Source organism: Schistocerca nitens, chromosome 5 (genome assembly GCF_023898315.1).
Source record: "Schistocerca nitens isolate TAMUIC-IGC-003100 chromosome 5, iqSchNite1.1, whole genome shotgun sequence".
NCBI classification, from domain to species: Eukaryota; Metazoa; Arthropoda; class Insecta; order Orthoptera; family Acrididae; genus Schistocerca; species Schistocerca nitens.
The window spans coordinates 550,377,760-550,394,629 of record NC_064618.1 but is presented as its reverse complement, the minus strand read 5'-3'; positions in this window follow the sequence as shown (position 1 = coordinate 550,394,629).

The following is a 16,870-nucleotide window of genomic DNA, read 5'->3' as shown; positions in this document are numbered from 1 at the left end:
TTGCGCATATGCGGCAATCCTATTAAATATACAGGTATTTATCCATTGGAGCAGGTGGCCAGTGATCGACGTCGCTGATGACCGAGAGGTTTGCTGTTAACGATCGCAAGTAAACAGTGCTGTAAGCCACACAAGAACACGCAGTTGTATGCGAGTTGAACGCAGGTTATGACACACAACCCATGCATCCCGAGAGAACAACGGAAAAAATTGGGCAAATGACCTACAGTGACATGTCCCTCTCTCTCTTATGCAAGTAAGTTTAGATGCAACTGGTTCTCTTTTTTCCAGGAAAGCATCAAAGACAGCAGTCGACTCGCGCGTGTCACTATTACCTCAATAGACATACATTCGAATGTTACCTCAACGAAAAGTAGAAGACTGTATGCCCGGTTCATGATGCGTCCATCTCGCCGTCTTCCTGTATTCCTCTTGCTGTTGTATACTCGTTCCCATGTACAAGCATTGTTCTTTACCAGTCAGAAGACATACAAGTACTCCCTCAATTTCCCAGCATTTCGGTGTATTTTGCGTCATTTTATCGATTTTATGTCACTTCTATCAATGCAAACACATCACTTCTCGATCTGTGTACTATAATTGCTAGTAAATGTAGTACAGCTGAGAACACCTAGAGCAAATGCACTAATTTTCTGGAGGATAGTAAGGCATTAGTAAAAGGGGACCTGTCATAGTGTACAAAATAGCTATGTTCTCTTGAAGTATGGCTTGTTGTTATCGAATGTAAAATGATTGTGTTCCTTCCAACACGTGAGCCAATGGCATGAAAGATTGTACCCTCTAATGTTATTTCACGTGTATGACAGTTTATTTACAAACGCTGAATGCAAGAGTCGCTCTCAGGTCTTGTAATTTGTTCAAAAAACTGGAAGAAATTGTTTAATATAGATTATTTTCTTTGGAGTTTAAATAATCGCTTTTTCTTTACGCTGATGACTCTTTCGAAATAACGAGGACATTCTGCGGTCATCGGTAGTTTTCGCAGCAAAATAGTCGAAGTTCTTTTTCCCTGGTTTTATGCAGGGGGGGGGGGGGGGGGCATGTCTCTGCTGATCATCTGTAATCGGCGGCTGTACATTCGCTGGATGTCGCAAAATAAGCAGATGCGGATTGAATCACGCAGTTGACAGTAAAAGCTATACCGATTTTTATTATAAAACAACAAGTAAATGGGCTGCTCCTATTTTTGTGAAAAGAGAATATTTATCACCGTCACAATTGTGTATTCATTTTTATTTTAATAGACGCTTGATTTTAGATGTGTTGACATCATATACAATTGTTCTACATCGCCGAATGACAAGCTGCTGCAGGAGAGGGGCGGGGGTGCGTGTCTCCTGTATTGGTCGCCGAATACAGCTGTTCTCTGTACAGGGGGCGGCGTGTGGGGGCTTTGCCGCTATATTTTAGACGAACAGGTTTCACTTAAGGTGGCTGTCCTTTTATCTCCTATTGCTTAGTTGACTATATACGCTATTTTGCCGATGTAGGAGCGTCGTCCCAAGGTGGCGGCCAGATGGTGGAAAGCTGAGTGCGGGCTGCAGCCTTTGAGGGTGGTAGCGAACGGGGGCGTGAGACGCTCGGCGGAGCAACTGGCCGTTTCAAGGAGCCTGTGCCCGCCCCCCCCCCCCCTTCCCTATGTGGATGGAGGGAGGGGGAAAGGAGGGAGGGACGAAGAGGGCCTTGATTTTCGGAAGTTTGTGGACGCCTATCGAGGAGACTGCATGTTCAACTACCGCCCTCTTTGCAGTCTTTAAGACGACGATTTTCCCCGAAATTTGAGCTGCATTATGACACTTTCGTTACAAGTGCTAGTTTTTTCACAACAGTTTCGAAGTGTAATTAAAAATGTGATGCATTTTTTTCCACCAGTTGTGGTATCGTGTATTGGCCGTGGTTACCTTGGCTATATGTGGTTTTTGAGTATGCATCTATAGCAAACTCTGACGTCAAACAATGGTAGATACTGTATGCTTACAGGTAATGTACTTTTAAACTCCTCTCTGTCCATCACCAGCATCTCGTCAGTTGAACACTGTTCCTGTCAGAAAGAATAAAGGTAGTACCTTACATTCCTGCCTTTTTTCCCGTCAACTTATAGGTTTAGGGTAGAAATTGAGAGTGTCTGTCACTAGTTTCGCGTGGTAATGCGAAACTTTTTTCCCATCAGTATAACACCAGTTGTATGGCACCGTAGTTTGAGTTGTATTGCCATTTTATGCAAGCCTTGTGTAGCACTATGCGTATGGTTGTGTAATTAGGCCCGATTTTTGTAATTAGTTACATAATTAGGATTGATCTTTGCGTCAGTTTCCGGACCAAAATAAATAAAGTCACTAACCTAACCTTCCCCTGCATCTGGACATTTTCCATGTGATAGGGGTTTTGGGCTTTCCATCCAGTAGAATCAGCTTTCGAGTCTCAGAAAGGGCACATCCATTTTTAATTTTCCATCAATTCCAATCACCTCTGGTGGTTTAATTGTGTTAAGGAGGTACACTTGGGCTTTCTTCCCAGGAGGACCAGGTTTTGAGTCCCAAAAGGGTACTGCCAATTTTAATTTCCCATCTATTCTCGGGTGTGGGGTTGGGTGGGATGTCAGCACAGTCATGGGACAAAGAAATTCCCACAAAAATTCGAAATTCCCACCAAAATTCGAAATTCCCACCAAAATTCGAAATTCCCACCAAAATTCGAAATTCCCACCAAAATTCGAAATTCCCACCAAAATTCGAAATTTCCACAAAAATTTGAAATTCCCGCCAAAATAAAAAAAATTTACGCCAATAGGGTAGGTTGTGGGCCGGGGAGGGGTGGTGGAGGGGAGGGGGAGGGGGAGGGGAGGGGGCGGGGCAGGGGCTGGGGCACACGTGCAGCTGAGAAAAACACATGACGTCATCTAAGGGTGGGGATGGATGGGGCCGGGGGCAGGGGTGGGTGGGCGTGTGCGAGTATGGGGGTGATTAATTGATAAATTTAATTAATTTGCATATCAATTTGGTATCAAAATTGCACCGAGGCTGCCACTACCCTACTACTAACAACTATTTAGATAAACAACTAAAGTCATTTTCAAACATTATTCAGCCATGTTAGAAGTCAGATGGGCAAAGCCCTATGGTGCTTCTGTGGGATAAAAATTCAGGTAATCGATCGAGCTTTGTTTAAATTGAAACCTCCGTAACTTTATTAGTTTTTTCCGATATCTTCATTTCAACAGACTCCTTAATTACGTTGTCGCAAAACTTGGCGATTGTACTACGATACCGATCTCATTGTATTTCATGATTGTATTCAGGGCAGTACTTGGCAACACCTTATTTACTTGGGTATTTTAGTCGAGTGTCTCGCTGATGTTGCTTCCATCTTTCAAAAAATGTTCAAATGTGTGTGAAATCTTATGAGACTTCACTGTTAAGGTCACCAGTCCCTAAGTTTATACACTACTTAACTTAAATTATCCTAAGGACAAACACACACACCCATGTCCGAGGGAGGTCTCGAACCTCCGCAGGGACCAGCCCATGACTGCAGCGCCTTAGAACGCTTGTCTAATCCCGCGCTTCTATCTTTACTCTGCTGTTCTGGTAGTCTTCCCAACATGAGATATACAACATTCACTAACCGCTGCTTATTGTTGACAATCCGTGTACCTATTCATTAGGAACAACTTTCGTCAGGTCTGAAATTCTTCAGTGCTGCTCTTCTTGTGTGAAAGTTTTCGAGCACTATGAGTCTTTAGCATCAAATTCCTTTCTGACAGATGGTCATGGCTGGAGTTGTGGAGATAAAGGTGAGTGCGCTTGGGTTTTCTATGTACGCTATTACCCAGGGATAGGTCTTGTCTTCTCTTGACTAACACGTTGATGAAAGATAGCTGGACCTCTTTTATATTAGAATGGATAGAGGTTAATGTTCCAGGAACTCTTAAGTTTTTTCGCTCCATGTGACCACACCACAAACGTAAGTATTACGACACGTTGGTCTGAACTTGGCGGCTTTTAGTGCACTTGCTTCAAAATGTTCCATGTACAGGTTCGCCACGATAGGCGGTAACAGACTAGACATCAACAATAGCTTACAGTCTCCTTGGAGTCTAAGCAACGAGTACACATGACAAAAGTCGCAAAACCTGAGGAACGGGACTGTGTCGGCTGTCGAAATAGTACACAGAATGGAAACAACTACTCAGGTGAATTCCCGAAAGACCGCCATTAAAACACTGCAGCTCTTCTCTTTCTCTTTCAACTGTCAATGTTGATGTATCCTTGACGTGGGGATGCTGATTATACGCCTGTCTGTCTGTCTCGATATGTTGATACACCCCCGACGCTGTCAATCACACTTGAATAAAACGTTCTCGGTTTTCAAGCAGCGCCAGTTCGAAGAAAATCTTCGAGCTTTCGATGACGATCTCCGCCATCATCGTCAGGTGTTCGCCGACTGCCGGGGCTACCACGGATCTTCTGTGGGGGTGGACTTCAACCCGTTGGTGCATGGAGTGTCCAGCCTTGCGGCTTCTCCTCCTGAGTTTGAGTTTGAGAGATATGTGGATGCCGTGGGATGTTTGTCTTCTTGGACTGCCGGGGCTGCTACGGTTTCTCGCTTATATAGGCATGATGACATCATGAGCAGCCAATCAGATAGACCCAATGTGGTGCGCGCGCGTAAGACGACCCGGGCACCTAGCGGAGCTATTGCCCGTGGCAGCACCGGTGACGTCAGGTGGCGCCAGGGGCAGGCGCCACGTTTGAAACAGGTGCTCCCGCGCCGCGCATCTGTCTTTGCTTTATTTCGATGTCCAACGTCTGCCCCCATGCCCTGCTGAGTGTGTACCCCTGATCTCTGTTAAAATTATTGTTGTTTAAACGAATCTCAGCCGCTTTCTATGTAACGGAATCCCAATATGTAGAGGCATGGGGCAACACTTTTTATTTTCGAACTGTATTTTATGTCCGTTTTCTAGGCAATGCTCCGCTATGGCCGACTTGTCAAACCCCCTTTGTTTTATATGGCACTTGTGCTCAGCACAACGCTCTGCAACCGTGCGAATTGTTTGTTCGATATACATGCTGCCACATTCACAGGGTACACCACATACGCCGGACACTCGAAGAGAAATGTCGTCTTTAACAGGGCGCAAGCTCGAGGATTTTATTGGAATTGACGTTGCTGGAAAACCGAGAACGTTTTATTCATGTATGCCGTCACGAAAGACTCCGACGTCAATCACACTTGTTGGTGTAATATTTGTGGCGTTTGCTTTAAGCAGCAATCGTATTTAGACGTGTCCATAACCGCACGTTGAAGGAAATTGCCTTATTTCTTGGTGTACCAAAGCGGACTGTCTAGCGTGTCTACAGGGTGTTTCAAAAATGACCGGTATATTTGAAACGGCAATAAAAACTAAACGAGCAGCGATAGAAATACACCGTTTGTTGCAATATGCTTGGGACAACAGTACATTTTCAGGCGGACAAACTTTCGAAATTACAGTAGTTACAATTTTCAACAACAGATGGCGCTGCAAGTGATGTGAACGATATAGAAGACAACGCAGTCTGTGGGTGCGCCATTCTGTACGTCGTCTTTCTGCTGTAAGCGTGTGCTGTTCACAACGTGCAAGTGTGCTGTAGACAACATGGTTTATTCCTTAGAACAGAGGATTTTTCTGGTGTTGGAATTCCACCGCCTAGAACACAGTGTTGTTGCAACAAGACGAAGTTTTCAACGGAGGTTTAATGTAACCAAAGGACCGAAAAGCGATACAATAAAGGATCTGTTTGAAAAATTTCAACGGACTGGGAACATGACGGATGAACGTGCTGGAAAGGTAGGGCGACCGCGTACGGCAACCACAGAGGGCAACGCGCAGCTAGTGCAGCAGGTGATCCAACAGCGGCCTCGGGTTTCCGTTCGCCGTGTTGCAGCTGCGGTCCAAATGACGCCAACGTCCACGTATCGTCTCATGCGCCAGAGTTTACACCTCTATCCATACAAAATTCAAACGCGGCAACCCCTCAGCGCCGCTACCCTTGCTGCACGAGAGACATTCGCTAACGATATAGTGCACAGGATTGATGACGGCGATATGCATGTGGGCAGCATTTGGTTTACTGACGAAGCTTATTTTTACCTGGACGGCTTCGTCAATAAACAGAACTGGCGCATATGGGGAACCGAAAAGCCCCATGTTGCAGTCCCATCGTCCCTGCATCCTCAAAAAGTACTGGTCTGGGCCGCCATTTCTTCCAAAGGAATCATTGGCCCATTTTTCAGATCCGAAACGATTACTGCATCACGCTATCTGGACATTCTTCGTGAATTTGTGGCGGTACAAACTGCCTTAGACGACACTGCGAACACCTCGTGGTTTATGCAAGATGGTGCCCGGCCACATCGCACGGCCGACGTCTTTAATTTCCTGAATGAATATTTCGATGATCGTGTGATTGCTTTGGGCTATCCGAAACATACAGGAGGCGGCGTGGATTGGCCTCCCTATTCGCCAGACGTGAACCCCTGCGACTTCTTTCTGTGGGGACACTTGAAAGACCAGGTGTACCGCCAGAATCCAGAAACAATTGAACTGCTGAAGCAGTACATCTCATCTGCATGTGAAGCCATTCCGCTAGACACGTTGTCAAAGGTTTCGGGTAATTTCATTCAGAGACAACGCCATATTATTGCTACGCATGGTGGATGTGGAAAATATCGTACTATAGAGTTTCCCAGACCGCAGCGCCATCTGTTGTTGAAAATTGTAACTACTGTAATTTCGAAAGTTTGTCTGCCTGAAAATGTACTGTTGTCCCAAGCATATTGCAACAAACGGTGTATTTCTATCGCTGCTCGTTTAGTTTTTATTGCCGTTTCAAATATACCGGTCATTTTTGAAACACCCTGTATAAGGAATGGTGTAACACTCCCAGCCATCTAACAAGAACCTGACTGTTAGGGACTTGGGACGAGTGTAACCACTTGTTGTTGACAACGGGTTTCAATCTGAACAGGAATTATGTACGTCTGCAGGCTTTCGTGGCCGTTGTCAAAATGGTTCAAATGTTTCTGTGCACTATGCGACTTAACTTCTGAGGTCATCAGTCACCTAGAACGTAGAACTAATTAAACCTAACTAACCTAAGGACTACACACACATCCATGCCCGAGGCAGGATTCGAACCTGCAACCGTAGCGGTCGCTCGGCTCCAGACTGTAGCACCTAGAACCGAAGGCCACTCCGGCCGGCTGGCTGTTGTCACTAAAGTTAAAATTTTCTGGGTTGTTTTTATGGAAATTTTGAGCAACAGGCATTAACTAGTGCTCCTTCGAAGCCTTCTTGTTGGCTTTGCTACGTGGACGATACATTGGTTATATGGTCACTATAGCGTCCCCAGTGCTATATTACGAAAAGACTTAAAAACAATATTTATAAAGAAGACATTCATAATTTGTAAGAGATTTTTATCATGTAGCCGTAAAGTAATAATCTCTCTGTCCAAGTTTCAAATGCAAAGAAATAATTTATGACAAAATGATCTAAAGAGACGACAAGATACGCTCTTTTGTTAATTTTTTTAGTCGTACTCACTTTTTCTTTTGTCTTGAATGTGTTTAGAGGGACATCTTGCGAGTGCTGGCAAATGTAAGCATATTTGTATGAGTTAAGCATATAATATACTGATTTAATAATATTGTGCACTTTTAATTTGTAAGAGGTGATCCCGATTTCATGTCCGCCTTCCTTGAATTAACCTGCATTCAAGTAATTTACAGCTTAACAATCGCAGCGGCCGATGCAGCCAACGACGCCATTACGTGGCGATATTAACTTATGAAAAATTAGCGGAAGCGAAAAACTCGCCCGCTATTAACATAATATTAATTTTTCTCCACAGCCGCACGAAGTTGCAGAAATACGTAGCTTTAAGACTCTTATTTTCAGTACCATAGCCGAGACCCAGAGCCAGGACTCTGACTACAATACAATGGTTAACGGAGGTAAGAAAAATACTCTCGCGCGTGTGTGGGCCGCAATTGTAATTAATAACTAAAGATCTTTTGCTTTAAAGTGAACTGACTAGCCGAGGAAATTAATATGAAAAATATATTACATTGTACAACTTATATGCTCATGTTTTAAGATTCAGCGAGTCTAACATTCATTAACGTAACAAATAATTTGAAATTAATATTGTTAAAAAGGAGAAGTTCAGGAAAGAATTTAATCGTAAAATCAAAATATAATGGAATATCATTTTTATTAAGGCCCACCACGTAAGTCGGCAACAATCAAAAAATAATAATAATAACCATAACAATATATATTAAACTACGACGGCCGACGGACGCGAGATCACACAGCGAAGATGAACTTCATGCGTTCCACAACTTCTCAAAGGGAATTCACCCCAAAATCAAATTTACCTTGGAGACTGAGAGTGAGGTCGGTCTCCCGTTCCTAGATGTGTTAGTATACAGAAGATATGATAACACTCTAAGTAAAAGAGTGTATTGAAAGCCAGCCGTGGTGGTCTAGCGGTTCTAGGCGCTCAGTCCGGAACTGCGCGACTGCTACGGTCGCAGGTTCGAATCCTGCCTCGGGCATGGATGTGTGTGATGTCCTTAGGTTAGTTAGGTTTAAGTAGTTCTAAGTTATAGGGGACTGATGACCACAGATGTTAAGTCCCATAGTGCTCAAAAACCGACCAAGACAAACAGGTATTAGTTGCCACTTCGCAACACCACCCAGTCCAGAAGCAAGCAATGCTCAACACTTCTTCTTCACGTGTCTCATGTGTCAGCGATGACGACAACCTGGAATTTTTGGACAATTAAGGCAAATGGCTATGATAGTTGTTCAGTCGACACGGCTTTTGGGCGGAATATTAATCACGCTAATAAGAATAACGAGTAACCGTCTTCTCACTGTTAGGTTACCGTTCTTTTCTCGCTCTCACTCATCGCATAAGCAGAAGAAAAAAAAATAGTATCCACATATCTGTCTAGTCAAAACAAAATAAAAGATTTTTTCCGACGAAAAACGGGTGCACCTGACTGCCTCTACAATGCAGGCGTCTATCAATAGACATGTGGCTGCAGCAAAGTGTATACTGGCGAAATGGGAATTGTTAAAGAACGCATTAAGGAATACGAGCGGCACATGCAACTAAAACGAAGTGTAAAATCGGCAGTAGCGGAACATCATGAGAACTGTGGCTCTGACATCGATTTTAATAACGTACGTGTACTGGCTAATAAACCAACAATTCGTAGAAGGAAGGCCCGAGAAGCGGTTGAAATTTCCAAGAATGCATGTAGTTTCAATAAAGAGGACGGCTATAAGCTTCCGGCATCGTGACTCCCCACCATCAAGGAAAGCCGGCCGAAGTGGCCATGCGGTTAAAGGCGCTGCAGTCTGGAACCGCAAGACCGCTACGGTCGCAGGTTCGAATCCTGCCTCGGGCATGGATGTTTGTGATGTCCTTAGGTTAGTTAGGTTTAACTAGTTCTAAGTTCTAGGGGACTAATGACCTCAGCAGTTGAGTCCCATAGTGCTCAGAGCCATTTGAACCATTTGAACCATCAAGGAAGTGAATATGCGGCCGCGGTGTGCGAGCAATACAAACAACGCGCTGCAAGTCATCTCGGCGACAATAATATTTTGGATAAACATATTCCCTCTCTTGCTCTGTCCGTGTCGCATCCAGCCAATGATGATGGCCAACCAACAGCAGTTGTAGGAATTTCAGTCAATAACCCTTCTCAGTGTAAGTGTGGCATAGTGCCTTTCTATCCAATGACAATGGGCCACCAATAGTATCCGTAAGAGTTTACCCAATACGCCTTTCTTCTGCATCAGCGCGGGAATATTACCCTATGACGATGGCCCACCAGTGGCAGCCACAAGAATTTTTACCGATACTCCCAATTCTCCAGCACAAACGTGGGAAAATTCCTCTTTATAAGCGAACGCGACAGTGGTCTCTGACAGTGTTCTACCACTACTGGAAACCGAAACATCCTGAAGAAGATCCCAGCAGAGGGGTCTAAACGTCTACTATTTTAGAAGGAAATATGACGCCGCCTAACAACTTTAGTCAACAGGAATTGCTGCCATCAGTGAATGGAGGTGCATCTTAACCAGCTTCCCAGTGAAGCCATGGACATTTGGAGTAGAGTACCTCACAAAGTGCCATTGCTCACAAAAGCATACAAATCTGCACGTCCTCAATGGGCCGAACAACACAAAAACTGCACACTAGCTGAGTGGGCGCGTGTAGCGTTGTCCAACTAGTCGCGATTTTCTCTCTTTTTCAAACGATGCGAGATATCTAGTGCACTGGCGGCCCAATGTCGCGTTTAACCCGCAGTGCGTGGAGAATGCAGTTCAGTTCGGATGTTCTATTCGTACCATAACTTAGGCCAACTGATTCATGTTACCGTAAAAATCAACCAGGATGTTTATTTAAACATTATCGGTGACAAAGTGCTGCCCTTTCTTTTCCACCTTCATTATGGGTATGGTGTGGACACTACCATCTTCCAAGACGAAAAAACCGTGTTAAAAGAACTGCACATAAACGTCCCTGGTTTGACAAACACCTAGGCACACCATTGCACCTCCATTGGCCTGATAAATCTCAAAGTAAATGTCTTGGACTACTCGGAACAATGAATAAAACGTAGTGATCAAAATCCTCTCAATTTGGTAGCTCTGCTGAATGTATTCATTAGTGAGTGGTTTCAGCTGGATATAGCACATACTACATATCTTTTTCACATAAAGAAATTCATGAAGTTTATAGAATACGTTTTGCAACTACAAAAGTCCAATGTTGATAATTGTCACGTTACGTCAGTCTGTATATAACTGAATAAAACGAAGCAGGATCTTGACATCCAGGTTTCGCCTTTATTTTTCGTAAGGAATCATCAGTGGACTGAAATATATAAACATTTATACTATTTTTATATAATACACACCGTGTTTTCAAGTTCAAAACTGTGTAGGCACTTTTTGAATTAGCATTACTTATAAGGTTTGTAGCTACCGAACTAGATTAATGCTTCCTTCGCTCGTTTGTTAGCTGGTGTTCTGCTTCCAGTCTTTCGAATTACCATTCACCGAGTGGTGGGAATATGAGCACACGTTTCTTTCATGTTTCATCATGAATATTGTTGCCAACTATTTAGTGTTATTATCGTCTGTCGAACATGTAATTGCAATATCTGTGGCCTGTGTTTCAACTGGTACATATTTATCTATGATTGGCTTCTTCCTGCTTAATTTCTTTTATCAGCTTCAGCAAAGAGTTTGTGTTGATATGTGTTTGGTAGATTATCAGCTGTTCTTTTCTTGCAATAGCTTCTTACTGCAGTTATTTGTCCTGATGATTTTCATTTGTTATTCTGTTTTGATGGGATGAAGGTGGTGGTGCTTCAAGTTCTCTGCGAATAAGGAATAATTTTTTTTCATACTTCCAGCAGACGTATTCTATGTAACCATTTCAAAATCCATACATGTTATTCTTATGTATCACAAATCAAATAGGAAACAAAATCTAACTCTACAGGAACATATTGTTATGTGGCAGCTTTTTCCAAAAACTGTCATATAACCTGCTTAGTAACCCAATATGCAATTACGACAAACAATTAAAATCTAATTACTAATGCTGCATGTGAACTGCAGTCATTAATAACCAATGCAAATAATTGTAACCTTTTAGGTATATCTTTTTCTTTCATTGTGAGCCTTCGGGCTTTTAGGTGGCTGGTGAAAGGCAAGAGTCACTAGGGCTAATTGCATGGGTCGTAAAGATGTTTTTCTAAAACCCAGAGTCTCATGTAAACACGAAGGAGAACAGTCTGCCAATCGAGCGTAGCAGAAGCAACCAGTGAGAACGGCCAACCCCTTTATAAAGCTTCTTTGTGCACAAAGCAAAAAGGAATCCCTTTTAGTAAAGATAGAGATCTGGAGGACAGGAGAAAACAGGAGGCTATCGGCAGGGGACCAGCCACTAGGCCCAAAGCAGGCCAAGTGGAATGTTCGTTCAAAATTCAGTAAGGATATCTGTGACTGGCTCACAGTAATTATTTTGGTAGTGGAGGAGAGTTCCCACACTTGTGTTCAGGGACGCCTTCTCACTGGACATAATTATAAATCCTTTACGTCGTGGGGGAGATTTTCTGCCTTCCTCCCTGTGGCAAAGGAAAAATACACATGTTTGGTTAATCACAGCCACTCCGTAAGGGCGTGTGTTTATTAAGATATCATTCATGAGAACGTTGTAGGCCTGTTGCTAATGGCTGGTAGCGTTCCAACGCTGGCTGAACCATCTCAGTTTTGTAAAGGAGAAAAAGTAGACGCTTCACCTCAGGGTGTGTTAAAGGTTACTTCTACTGAGTCCGTCACAGAAGACATCTCTCTGTAGGGTTTCAGACAGTACACTTGGTCTTAGAACTACAGAGCCTGATGTCCCTAACTTAGAGCAGAACTTGGATGTTGGGTTGTCGTGTCTCAACACAGGATAGAGGAAAAAAAGCGGTTTGAGTTCAGTCTGCAATTTCCGAGCGTTAAGGAGCAAATGCAGAAAGACAAACTCCCAGTGAAGGCAGAATGGTGGCTTGGATCAGCGCCAAACAAGTGATATGGCACCTAAGAGAGGCGCGAATTCCGAGACTCGACAGGTTGCTTCCAGCAGGAGACTTATGGATTCAGGAGCGTGATTAACACTATTTAGCCTACTAGCGATGAGACTAAGTACTACACTTAAAGCTAATTATAAACGCGAGAAAAAGAGAAGGAGGCAACTGGTTGCACAACAAAAATCACGGTGAGTTGGATTGGGTTATTTGGGGGAAGAGACCAAACAGCGAGGTCATCAGTCTCATCGGATTACGTAAGGATGGCGAAGGAAGTCGGCCGTGCCCTTTCAAAGGAACCATCCCGGAATTTTCCTGAAGCGACTTAGGGAAATCACGGAAAACCTAAACCACGATGGCCGGACGCGGAATTGAACCGTCTTCCTCCCGAAAACGAGTCCAGTGTGCTAACCACTGCGCCGCCTCCCTCGGTAAATCACTATCTGAATCCATGAGGGTCGGCGCTAACAGAAGTAGCGAACACTAGCAGCATTTCAAGTACAAATTTGAGAGCTCACGCCAAGTGAGAAAAACAGAGATATCGGAGCTTACCAAGGTTGGCCACGAGCGATATGGAGTCGGCGTGCCTTTCTCCTATTCGGTAGATGGGTGTGCTTTTGAACTTTGCATTAACAAACTGCAAGTTTGGTCCAAACAGCGTTCAGCTGAAAGTTAAACGTCACAGCCACTCCTATTACGGCCAGTGTTTTACGCCACTTGTCCCCGTCCTCAGTCCTTTTGTGAATGGGGAATGTGTAGTAGCACTCTAACCTGCATGAATCACTGGCGTTGCAGTTCTCAGGAGCAAGTATCACGCATGCTGCCTATGCTAAGACGTGCCTTTTCGTGGCCATCTTCTTCTACTGTGACGCCTTGCAACAGCGTCTAGGTGGTGGATGGAGTCACCATTTAATTCTCTGAAGTGAAACTTCTCCCCTGGGACAGCTGCCCAGAGCGTCTGCAATTTGCAGAGCTCTAGCGTTATTGTTTAGCTCCGGTAACCTAAACGCCACCACTCTTCTCCACTCTCTGCGCTATGTCTCTGATTTTATTATGTCATCAATATATGACGTCTCTCCGACGGAAAAAATATCGGCAATTATTTGCCAACAAGTTTGTAATTTGGCTTTTGTTGCCGGCCGAAGTGGCCGAGCGGGTCTAGGCGCTACAGTCTGGAGCCACGCGACCTCTACGGTCGCAGGTTCGAATCCTGCCTCGGATATGGATGTGTGTGATGTCCTTAGGTTAGTTAGGTTTAAGTAGTTCTAAGTTCTAGGGGACTGATGACCACAGCAGTTAAGTCCCATAGTGCTCAGAGCCATTTGAACCTTTATTTTTTTTGCTTTTGTTGTAGTCAAAAATATATTAGCTCTAGGTATCACACTATAGACATTATTGGTTAATGACTAGTTCTCTTTACATTTTGCACTTTGTAAACTTTGAATTTCACTTCATTTATGCGCACATGTGAACATCAAAGTAAAAAACATTCATTTTTCACTGGACTTATATACGAGTAGACGCAGATACATATTCATAGAAACATCATTATAAGACATTGATTCATTTTCTGTGAAGAAACGCATTACATAGCACATGAAATTAAATAATTGGCTAATTAACTTTCCGTTTTCTACGTTAGAGACACAAATACCCAGCAATAATAAACTATTTTTCTCTTTTTTACGTTACATATACACGTCCGTGTTTGTTTATTCTTCTTTGCATCACTGACACATAAACATATCAGTACAGCACATTACGTATCATCATTATAAATCTGGAAGAGAAGAAACGATCTTACAAAATTCTTGTTCACATTTTACTTTTGTGGTTCACAGCAGTAATTCCTTACATAGTAAGGGAGCTTTGCAATGCCTTACACTGCCTATGATCTCTTCGTGGTGGTGGCGTAGGTAATGTGGGTCTTTCGTCATTTGTTGAGAAATAACAAAGCGTTCATCACGCTCTACACTATTTCCTCTGATTGATTGTAGAGGCCGACTACCACGAATGTATGTCATTTCCAACCGTTCACATGTTTTTTTTCTATGGTTGTCCTCACACACTCTGCGAAAACAAGCATCGCCCATGCCTTTCCACATGTACTTAAAACACTCTCTAACACATTAGCAGTCTCTGCGTAAACAATATAATGGTAACTATTTCAACTCCTAGGTAAGACCAAATCGAATAATGATACCAAGGTACTTCTTATGCTGCCCTTGGAAAGCTATTTCCTCTTCTACTTTTGTTATTGTATGACTTGCTACTTTAAGGTCATCCAAATGTTTTATTGTATGTTCTAACGGCATGTCTAACTGTAACTCAGAAATGTTCCTCCTTTCCCTACTTATAATATCGCAATCAGTCTTCTTTCAAAGCTGGCACTATGTCTTCACTGGTCATATTAATTCTTATTACTTGTCCGGACTCTATGAACACCTCTGTTCCATGTCCTTTATATTTTCCGTAAAATATTTGTTTCCGTGTGCCTTTGATCAGTGCACCTCTTGGCTTGTCATAACACAAAATTGTCAAGTCTTCTTTTGCAGCAACGAAATACCGTTGGTCCTGACTCAATGTAGTCCAAATACACTATTGGCAATTAAAATTGCTACACCAAGAAGAAATGCAGATGATAAACGAGTATTCATTGGACAAATATATTATACTAGAACTGACATGTGGTTACATTTTCAGGCAACTTGGGTGCATAGCTCCTGAGAAATCAGTACCCAGAACAATCACCTCAGACCGCAATAACGGCCTTCATAAGCCTGGGCATTGAGTCAAACAGAGCTTGGATAGCGTGTACAGGTACAGCTGCCCATGCAGCTTGAACACGATACCACAGTTCATCAAGAGTAGTGACTGGCGTAATATGACGAGCCAGTTGCTCGGTCACCATTGACCAGAGGTTTTCAATTGGTGAGAGATCTGGAGAACGTGCTGGCCAGGGCAGCAGTCGAACATTTTCTGTATCCAGAAAGGCCCGTACAGGACCGGCAACATGCGGTCGTACATCATCCTGCTGAAATGTAGGGTTTCGCAGGGATCGAATGAAGGGTAGAGCCACGGGTCGTAACACATCCGAAATGTAACGTCCACTGTTCAAAGTGCCGTCAATGCGAACAAGAGGTGACCGAGACGTGTAACCAATGGCACCCAATACCATCACGCCGGTTGATACACCAGTACGGCGATGACGAATACACGCTTCCAATGTGCGTTCACCGCGATGTCGCCAAACACGGACGCGACCATCATGATGCTGTAAACAGAACCTGGATTCATCCGAAACAATGACGTTTTGCCACTCGTGCACCCAGGTTCGTCGTTGCGTACACCATCGGAGGCACTCCTGTCTGTGATGCAGCGTTAAGGGTAACCGCAGCCAAGGTCGCCGAGATGATAGTCCATGCTGCTGCAAACGTCGTCTAACTGTTCGTGCAGATGGTTATTGTCTTGCAAACGTCCCCATCTGTTGACTCAGGGATCGAGACGTGGCTGCACGAACCGTTACAGGTATGCCGTTAAGATGCCTGCCATCTCGACTACTAGTGATACGAAGCCGTTGGGATCCAGCACGGCGTTCCGTATTACCCTCCTCAACCCACCGATTCCATATTCTGCTAACAGTCATTGGATCTCGACCAACTCGAGCAGCAATATCGCGATACGATAAATCACAATCGCGATAGGCTACAATCCGACCTTTATCAAAGTCGGAAACGTGATGGTACGCATTTCTCCTCGTTACACGAGGCGTGACAACAACGTTTCACCAGGCAACGCCGGTCAACCGCTGTTTGTGTATGAGAAATCGATTGGAAACTTTCCTCATGTCAGCACGTTGTAGGTGTTGCCACCGGCGCCAGCCTTGTGTGAATGCTCTGAAAAGCTACTCATTTGCATATCACAGCATCTTCTTCCTGTCGGTTAAATCTCGCGTCTGTAGCAAGTCATCTTCGTGGTGTAGCAGTTTTAATGGCCAGTAGTGTACTATCATTTAGTTTCGCAAACGTCGTGATACAATCTTTGGGAATTTCCCTTACGGGCTGCAACATACTTGCTTCGTATGTTTCGTGATCGTATGTGGACATCAAAACAAACTTTTCTTTCGCAAAATTTGTAAACACATTTTTCTTTCGCAATCTGTCTCCTTAGGCAACGGTTGTTTGTCAGTTTCGCATAGTGA